We start from the raw sequence: 9,608 nt of genomic DNA on the forward strand, positions 1-9,608 counted from the left end.
TTATAAGTTACGACTAGCACTTTGAAGTGTATCCGGAGACCAATCGGTAACCAGTGCAGCTCGCGGAGGATAGGTGTAATGTGGGTGTACCGAGGTGCACCCACAATCGCTTGCGCGGCTGCATTCTGGACGAGTTGTAGTCTCTACAACTGAAACGGAGCCCCAAAGAAAAATGAGATCGAAGCATGGAGAATAGGGGATGCATTTCAAAACATGAAGAAGACTCTGGACTTTGAACGTGGCAGCAGCAGCTATCATCGTTCAAAAGATCTCAGATCTTCCAAGGTTTATTGAGGTTGAATGGGAGGTTCTTGGCCTCCATAAATGGAAGAGACCTTCAGTGAAAAAGGAAGTCCTCCCCCCAGGTTTCTGCAAAATGGAAAGAAGTGCAGATTTGGCCGTATATCTGGGTTTCATAAGGTTTGGAGGTAGTTAAAAGGTAGATGTTTCCCTCGCACATATGTGCTAGTCGTTTCCAACTCTAGGGGGCGGTGCTCATCTCTGTTTCAAAGCCGAAAAGCCAGCGCTGTCCGAAGATGTCTCCAGGGTCATGTGGCCGGCATGACTAAATGCTGAGGGTGCACAGAATGCTGTTCCCTTCCCACCAAAGGTGGTCCCTATTTTTCTACTTGCATTTTTATTACGAACTGTTAGGTTGGCAGAAGCTGGGACAAGTCATGGGAGCTCACTTCGTTATGCAGCACTCAGGATTTGAACTGCCAAACTGCCCATCTTTCTGATCGACAAGCTCAGTGTCTTATCCCCTGAGCCATCCTTGTCTGGAGGTAGTTAGTTTCTCATTAAAATATCAACCAAACAAATGCTCTGTTTTTCCTGTTCCTAAGAAACTACTATTCCCATTCTATTCCATCTTCCCAACAACCCTACAAGGTAGGAAAAGATGGAATGAAAGGAACTAAGCCGAAACAGTCTCAAACGGCAAGGGAAGGAGTTTGCATCTTGGATCCCTAAATCAATTGTTTTCCTCTTACGTTGCACTGTATATTAATCAGTGGTGGGATTCAGCCGGTTCGCACCTATTCGGGAAAACCGGTTGGTAACTTTCTAAGCAGTTCGGAGATCCGGTTGTTGGAAGAAATCTCCTTTTGTTTTTTCCCACTTTACAGGGCTAATCCTGTAAGGAAGGCAGGAAGGAAACATTCTGGTGTTGTTTCTAGCCTCATCTTTATTGCCTCTCCAGTTAACCCTTATTACCATTGTAACAACTAAGGCGAAGTGCCCATCAACCTGAGTGACATTGACTTGGCCACGCCCACATGATCACATGACCACTGAGCCCCGCCTACCCAGCTGGTCATTAGGGCAGAGAACTGGTTGGTAAATTATTTGAATCCCACCACTGGTATTAATGGTCTAGATCCTCCAGCCCAGTTTGCCATGCAACATTCAACAACACAACTGCAATTCTATAGGAGAGATTAAGAGGCAACGGTGGATGGAGGAGAATGTTAAATTTGTGATAGTGGTGAATATCTGTAGCTCGGGTGTAGAATGAAATGGACGTGTATTTTAAAAAACATTTTTTAAAATTTTTACTAAACAAACAACACACACAAAAATAATCATCTTACGTTACAGCTTGTAGAAAGTGTGTCAATTGGTTACAATTAGCTTTCGCGCATCTCTTCCAGAGTCATTACTTACATTCATATCGAATATCAAAGTTCTTGATGAGTCTTACTTTCAACATATCATAGTTCTCATTTAACTGAAATTGTTTTAAGGTCCTTTTGCCTAGACTAATCCATAGTTAAAAAAACACAACCACCTAACGGCATTTCAATAATTATTACAGAGTCATCCAATAGCCTTAAACCTTTATAACATATTCTAAACAAAAATTAGTTGACGAAATATCTAAGCCCTTTTCTCCCTGCAAATCACTGTTTACAATTTGTGTCCACGTTCCTTCTGTTATGGTGGTCCATGTATGTATCATTAACTGTATCCCTTATCCTTATCATTCCATTGTTAGAATGAAATGCGTGACCCATCAAAAGCGTGAATGTCATAAGCGCGCCAACAACACCGCGGCGCTAAAACCGCGATTTCAAAAGCGCGATTTCAAAAGCGCGCCGACAACAGCGCGCCGACAGAAGCGCGATTTCATTTAAGGTAAGATTTACAGTTAGGTTTAGGGTTAGGTTTAGTGTTAGGGTTAGGGTTAGGTTTAGGGTTAGGTTTAGGGTAAGTTTTAGGGTTAGGTTGAGGGTTACGTTACAGCGCGCTTCTGTCGGCATGCTTTTGTCGGCGCGCTTTAGGGCTAATTAGTCGCTAATTCATCGCGCGGTTTTGTCACCGCGCTTTAGACACCGCGGTTTAGTCAGGCGCGCTTTTGTTGTGCGCGCATTTGTGGTGGAACCATGAAATGGACGTTTGTCATCTGAGCTTGTGGGCTGGTTTCCAAACAAGGAATTTGTGTTTGGTGCATAAGCACTCATTGTGCATAAAGAAAAATAAAACATATTAATCAAGAATCATAAGGTAAAACACTTCATGATAGTCATAGGGTACAAATAAGTAATCAGGAAACAATCAATATCAGTATCAATCGTAAGGATACAAAAAAAACAAAGTTACACTCCTGCAGTCATAAGTGGGAGGAGATGGGGGATAGGAACAATGAGAAGACTAATAGTAATAGTAATGCAGCCTTAGGGAATGGTTTGACAATGGTGAGGGAATTATTTGTTTAACAGAGTGATGGCGTTCAGTGAAAAAGCTGTCCTTGTGTCTAGTTGTTCTGGTGTGCAGTGCCCTACAGCGTCATTTTGGGTTCCACCACAAAACCGTGGTCGACTAAAGCGCGTGTCACTAAAGCACGGTGACAAAACCGTGCTGTCAAAACCGCGCGACAACAGCGCGCCGACAACAGCGCGCCGACAGAAGCACGCTGTAACATAACCCTAAAAATAACCCTAAACCTAACCCTAAACCTAACTAAACCTAACCCTAAACCTAACCCTAAACCTTACCTTAAGTTAAATCGCGCTTCTGTCGGCGCGCTATTGTCGGCGCGCTGTTGTCGCGTGCTTTTGACATCACGGTTTTAGCGCTGTGGTGTTGTTGGCACGCTTTTGACTTTCGCGGTTATGTCGTGCCACGTCATTTTGAGGGTAGGAGTTGAAACAATTTACATCCAGGATGCGAGGGGTTTGTAGATATTTTCACGGCCCTCTTTTTGACTCATGCAGTGTCCAGATCCTCAATGGAAAGCAGGTTGGCCATAAATGTTTTTTTTTCTGCAGTTCTGATTATCCTCTGAGATCTATGTCTGTCTTGTTGGGTTGCAGAACCAAGCCAGACAGTTGTACAGGGGCCAACTCAGTGATTCAATAACTCAACAATTGTCTTCTTCCCCTCAAAACCAGAGACGCTGGGAGAAAAAAGCTCCAGGATCTAGAGAATTATGGCTTAGAATAGGGCCTCCTCTGCCTTTTTAATTCAGGGCTGATGCTAAATGCTCCCTTAAAAAGGCATCCTGAAATCCCTACAGGGAAATCCAGTGGGATGGGATCAAATGAAAGGAGAGTTGAAAGAGTAAACGTGGATTACATCGTCTGTCCGCCAGATGGAGATGTAGAATCATCTTCTACTTCTTGCAAACACCCGCTGGCAGAAACACAAACACACACACATCTCAGATGGCCTTGGAAATCTGAAGCGTTCCCCATAGATTGTACGTATAAGGCCTAATTGAGCTGTTTCCTTTTCGAGCCTTACAAAATACCACTTCTGTTGCAACATGCGAGGCTTTCCAGAAGCGATAGCAGTTTAGGAATGCCACAGAGAACATCTAACTCAGCTAATGTGGAGATGATAATGAAATAATTAAGCCAGTCATTCCAAACCAAGAAATCTCAATTATTCTTGTGATCCAGTGGTGGGTTTCAAAATTTTTTTGAACCTACTCTGTGGGTGTGGCCTCCTTTGTGGGAGTGGCTTGCCGGCCATGTGACCTGGTGGGAGTGGCTTGCCGGCCATGTGTTCTCTCTCTCTCTCTCTCTCTCTCTCTTTCTTTCTTTCTTTCCTTCCTTTTGTCTCTCTGTCCCTTTTTTCTTTTTTTCTTTCATCTCTCTCTCACTTTTTCTTTCTTTTTTTCTTTCTTTCTTTCTTCCTTTCTTTCTCTTTCTCTCTCTGTGTGAGTCTCTGTGTGTGTGTGTGTGTGTGTGTGCGTCTTTGCCTCTCTCTCCCTCCCTCCCTCCCTCCCTCCCTCTGTGTCTCTCCATGTGATTCTCTCTCTGTGTCTGTCTGTCTGTCTGTCTGTCTGTCTGTGTCTGTGTGTATCTCTCTCCTCCAGTGGTGGGTTTCAAAAATTTTTGGAACCTCTTCTGTAGGTGTGGCCTGCTTTCCGGATCCACTGGTGGAACCTCTTCTAACCGGTTCGGTAGATTTGACGAACCGGTTCTACCGAATAGGTGCGAACTGGTAGGAACCCACCTCTGTTGTGATCAGTCGGTTTATTTTGCCTGCAACTAAATCCAGCGGGGTTTTCCCTGCTTGCAGTAAAAACTGCGAACGTCTTGGATGACATACCGCAATATATTTCGCAATATTTTTGGAACGACAAAATCAACCGGGGTTTGTTAGACTTGATCTCCAGAATTTTCACTTCAGCTTGGAAAGAAAGGATTTGTGCAGCTTTTAGGTTATTCATTTTAGATGTGCTTCTGTGTAAGTGTAAGTCTCCTACTTGTTTCAACAACCCCTGTCACTAAGATTCGACTGAATTCAGCATCTAGCTTACTCAAGGATGGGTTTTCCTGATACTTTGGCTTCAGAAGAAATCATTAAGTAATCAAGACTCTCTCTGGATTTTGAGGATAAGGAGGAGTGGAGTGAAGAGAGAGGAGAAGGAGAAAGGAAGGGGAAGTAGAGTAGGAAAGGATGATGGAGGGAAGAAAGGAGGTAGGAGAGAGGCAGAAGAAAGAGGTGTATGGAGAGCAGAAGAGCCAATAATGGGTTTTTATCTTTCTGGGCGTTGATGGCAAGAGGAACTGATGTAATTACTACTTAATACAATAGGATATTGGCTACAAGTTCATTCTAGAAAGTGAAAGAAGGAATCAGATCTCCGAATCTGACTTTTCCAAACAATCTTTGAAGAAAAGAAAAGAAAAAAGAAAAAACCAAACAGATGGGGAACACATGATCTGGGAAGAGAAGCAGCAACAAAACTTTACTCTCCCATCAACTTTCACAGTAATGTTTATTTACAGCTGGGACAGCAGTGAATCTGATTCAATATCGATTACAGATCTGCTGCTATTATTCACTTTATTTATTTCGTCAGGCATGAATTAGATAACAGATATAAGCATAAACATGATTATGAATACATGAAATGAGTACGAACACAAGGGAATATTAGGACAGGGATGGAAGGCACGCTGGTGCGCTTATGCACGCCCCTTACAGACCTCTTAGGAATGGGGTGAAGTCAACAGTAGACAGCCTAAGGTTAAAGTGTTGGGGGTTTGAGGATGTAACGGCACTGTAGATTTGTGGAACCTCTTCTATAGAAGAGGTTAGAACTGGCAGGAACCCACTCCTGGTTGGATCTCTCCTTCATAAACTTCCACCCGTTACTTCTTGTCTACCTTCTGATGCTATTCTCTAAAACGCCTGAGGGCCGGACAAGAAGTAACGGATGGGACGTTAGATAGTCTGACCATCCACAGTGTGGCTACGAAGATTATTGTCAAACACGCCAACTTGGAAAAAGTGGAGTAGCTGTTCCAAGTATTTGCATTTATTAGTTTGTCAAACTTGTACAAGATATCAGGTGTAAGTATAAACATGGAGATGAACAAAAGAAATGAATACAAGTATATGGGAAGGGTAGGGCAGGGATGGTAGGCACACTGGCGCGCTTATGCACGCCCCCTTTACGGACCGCTTAGTAATGGGGTGAAGTCCACGGTAGCTGTGGGGGATTTGAGGATGTAAAAACGGAGTCAGGTAGAGCAATCCAGGCGTTGACCATTCTGTTGCTGAAGTCGTATTTTCTGCAATCGAGTTTGGAGTGGTTTACCTTGAGTTTGTATCTATTGTGTGCTCGGGTGTTGTTGTGGTTGAAGCTGAAGTATTCATTGACAGGTAGGACACTGTAGCGGATAATTTTATGTACTACGCTTAGGTCAGATCAAAGACGACAAAGTTTTAAGTTGTCTAAGCCCAAAATTTCAAGCCTGGTGGCATAAGGGATTCTGTTGCGAGCAGAGGAGCGGAGGACTCTTCTCGTGAAATATTTATTCCTCCTCCTCCCCCCCCCACAAATCATTTGCAGAGATTATATAAAGTTGGTATAGATTATATTGATTTCACGTTCCCCTCTTTTTTTCTAGCTGTTTCACCGTAAAGGCAAATCAAACGGTTAAAACTGCTGAAGTAGTGGCCTCCAATCTGTCTCCAAAGACTTGGCTTGAAGGCGAAGCTCTTGAATCTGGAGAGAAGGACAGCTAAACACTCCTGAGTTGATTGCACTTCATGGCCTGGGATGAGATTTCCTTGAATATGTTTCCTAAAAGGCCCTTTTCAACAGGTGAAACTCTGGTGAACTCAAGTCTTCACGATGAGCCATTTAGGATTTCCAAGGTTAGACTCTAATGGCTAGAATTGCATTCGGGAAACAATACTCAGTGAGGTAGCTGTCATTATAGATGTATAGGTACCCCCACTTGATCTCGATTGTATACCTCTGTTAATGCAATGTGTTAGCTTTTTTGGCTGCTGGCTCATATTTAGCTGGTTGTCACACAATAGCAATAGCAATAGCAGTTAGACTTATATACCGCTTCATAGGGCTTTCAGCCCTCTCTAAGCGGTTTACAGAGTCAGCATATTGCCCCCAACAATCCGGGTCCTCATTTTACCTACCTCGGAAGGATGGAAGGCTGAGTCAACCTTGAGCCGGTGAGATTTGAACCGCCGAACTGCCGAACTAGCAGTCAGCTGAAGTAGCCTGCAGTACTGCACTCTAACCACTGCGCCACCTCGGCTCTCCACTGCGCCACAAGCAGGAAGTGGGACGAATAAACATCTTGCATGCTGGTCCTTGGAAGGAGTTGCTTTCCACGGGCAACAGATCCTACCCTTCAAAATTGGCTCTTGGTTTTGATCAACTTCTGTTGCCAAAAAGAAAAGAAAAAAAAGTTATCTTCCAATTATCTGGATTGGATAAATCTCATGCTTTGGCCCAAAAGTGGTGCCAAGGGAGTCCTGGAAAAACCCTCTTTGTTGGCCTTTGCATTTGAGCTTGTACCCATTGTGACTCATTCTGAAAAAACCACAAAGTGCCAATTCATTTCATAAGAGCTTTGTGTTGAGTTTTGTGTACACAGCTGGGGACAATTCCTTCTTTCCTCTTCATTCATGCATCATTTAGATCAGTGTTTCTCAACTTTGGCAACTTGAAGATGTCTGGACTTCAACTCCCAGAATTCCCCAGCCAGCGAATGCTGGCTGGGGAATTCTGGGAGTTGAAGTCCAGACATCTTCAAGTTGCCAAGGTTGAGAAACACTGATTTAGATAGACTAGAAGTCTGCCAATTTAGACTTGATACATCAGAGAATTTCCTTGTCTTCCTTCCTTCCTTCCTTCCTTCCTTCCTTCCTTCCTGATTTGTCCTTTTGTTCAAATTTACGAGGCTCGTAAATTAATTAGGGCATCTGTTGGGAACTTCACAGAGAATTGTTTCAGAGATGGCACGGAAAGTGAAATGACCCTATATCTACATGGTTATCTGTATATATATATATAAATGGTCATATGTAGAGGCTGCTACAAAGAAGAGGGAGTCAAGCTATTCTCCAAAGCACTTGAGGGCAGGACAAGAAGCAACGGATGGAAACTAATCAAGGAGAGAAGCAACTTAGAACTGAGTAGAAATTTCCTGACTGTGAGAACAAGTAATCCGCGGAACGACTTGCCTCCAGAAGTTGTGAATGCTCCAACACTGGAAGTTTTTAAAGAAAGCATTGGGCAACCATCTGTCTGAAGTGGTGTCGGGTTTCCTGCCTGAGCAGGAGGGTGGACTAGAAGGCCTCCAAGGTCCCTTCCAACTCTGTTCTTCTGCACAAAGTCACCAAGATCCGGGTTTCACTCAAAGGAGACTTTGCATAGACAGAATCTGTAGATGAGGAGTTCAAATATTTTTTTAAGGAGAGGACTTCAACCGTGATGAGCCAGCAATTATACCGCAGCAAGACAGCACTGAAGTAACCCGAGTTAAACCATTGCTTTAATTTCCCAGAACCCTCTGGTGCACCGCATGGTTGACAGCATTGTGGGAAGTGAAAATGGTAGCTTCCGATCCTCCAGCTGCTTTATGCCCCAAGTGACAGCTGTATGTTATTTCAAGATAATATGTCCCGATGGTAGCTTACTCAGTCCATAATGCATCACAATTTGTTGTTGATTTAAGCAGATGTGGTCATCTGGGGAATGTAAAGCATTTAGACTAACCGCGAAGTGACCCTGGGTATTTGGTGGCCTTTAAATCCAGAGGTCAACCCTTGGGAATATAAACTATTTTCTGTTATTGATATAATCTTGACCTCCATTCTTCCTGACTGTGTTGATAAGCTCTGGGGCATGTCCTTTATAAATAGCGAAACAATAATTAAAAAGGAAAGTGGAAAGAATGCCAGAGCTCAAGAAGAAAAATATATAATAGTTTTATCGGCCTTTTTTTGTCTTTCTCTCTCTCGGAAAGGTCTACTCTATCGAGACTTTACGTTCTGTTTTATTCATGTTGCAATAGGAAATAGAAGGTCAGGAAGTTTTCAGAGAGCCCAGTTAAAATCAGATGGTGATCTGGATAGTTTCTTGGGGAAAAGACACGTAACAAGCAATTAAATGCTGACCAGGTTAGCTCACTTGCCAAAGCCAGACAGCATAAGTCAGTGATAAGGTGGTGCACTGAATCAACAAGCTGCAAGGATGTCTTGACTTTGCAAATTAAGGATTAAGAGGTGGCAGAAAGAAAAAGGGAGGGAAGGAAGGAAGGAAGGAAGGAAGGAAAGGAAGGAAGGAAAGAAAGAAAGGAAGGAAGAAAAGGAAGGAAGGAAGGAAGGGAAGGGAAGGAAGGAAGGAAGGAAGGGGGAGGAAGGGAAGGAAAGAAGGAAGGAAGGGAGGGAGGAAGGAAAGAAAGAAAGAAAGGAAGGAAGGAAAGGAAGGAAGGGAAGGGAAGGGAAGGAAAGGAAGGAAGGAAAAAAGGAAGGAGGGGGAAGGGGAAAGAAATAAGGAAGGAGGGAAGGAAGGAAGGAGAAGGAAAGAAAGGAAGGAAGGGGAAGGAAGGAAAGAGAAGGAAGGGAGGAAAGAAAGGAAGGGGAAGAAAGGAAAGAAGTAAGGAAGGGAAAAGAAAGGAAAGAAGGAAAGAAGGAAAGGGAGGGGGCAGCTGTCATCTTTGTTTGTTAGCCAAGGGAACCAGCATTGTCTGAAGACATTTACAAAGTCATGTAGCCAGCATGACTATACAACAAGGGAGCACAGAACACTGTTACCTTCCAATGAAGTGCTAGCTATTTATCTACTCACACGTGCATGTTTTTGAACCGCTAGTTGGGCAGGAGCTGGGGCTTGG

Source organism: Thamnophis elegans, chromosome 14 (genome assembly GCF_009769535.1).
Source record: "Thamnophis elegans isolate rThaEle1 chromosome 14, rThaEle1.pri, whole genome shotgun sequence".
Classification (NCBI taxonomy): domain Eukaryota; kingdom Metazoa; phylum Chordata; class Lepidosauria; order Squamata; family Colubridae; genus Thamnophis; species Thamnophis elegans.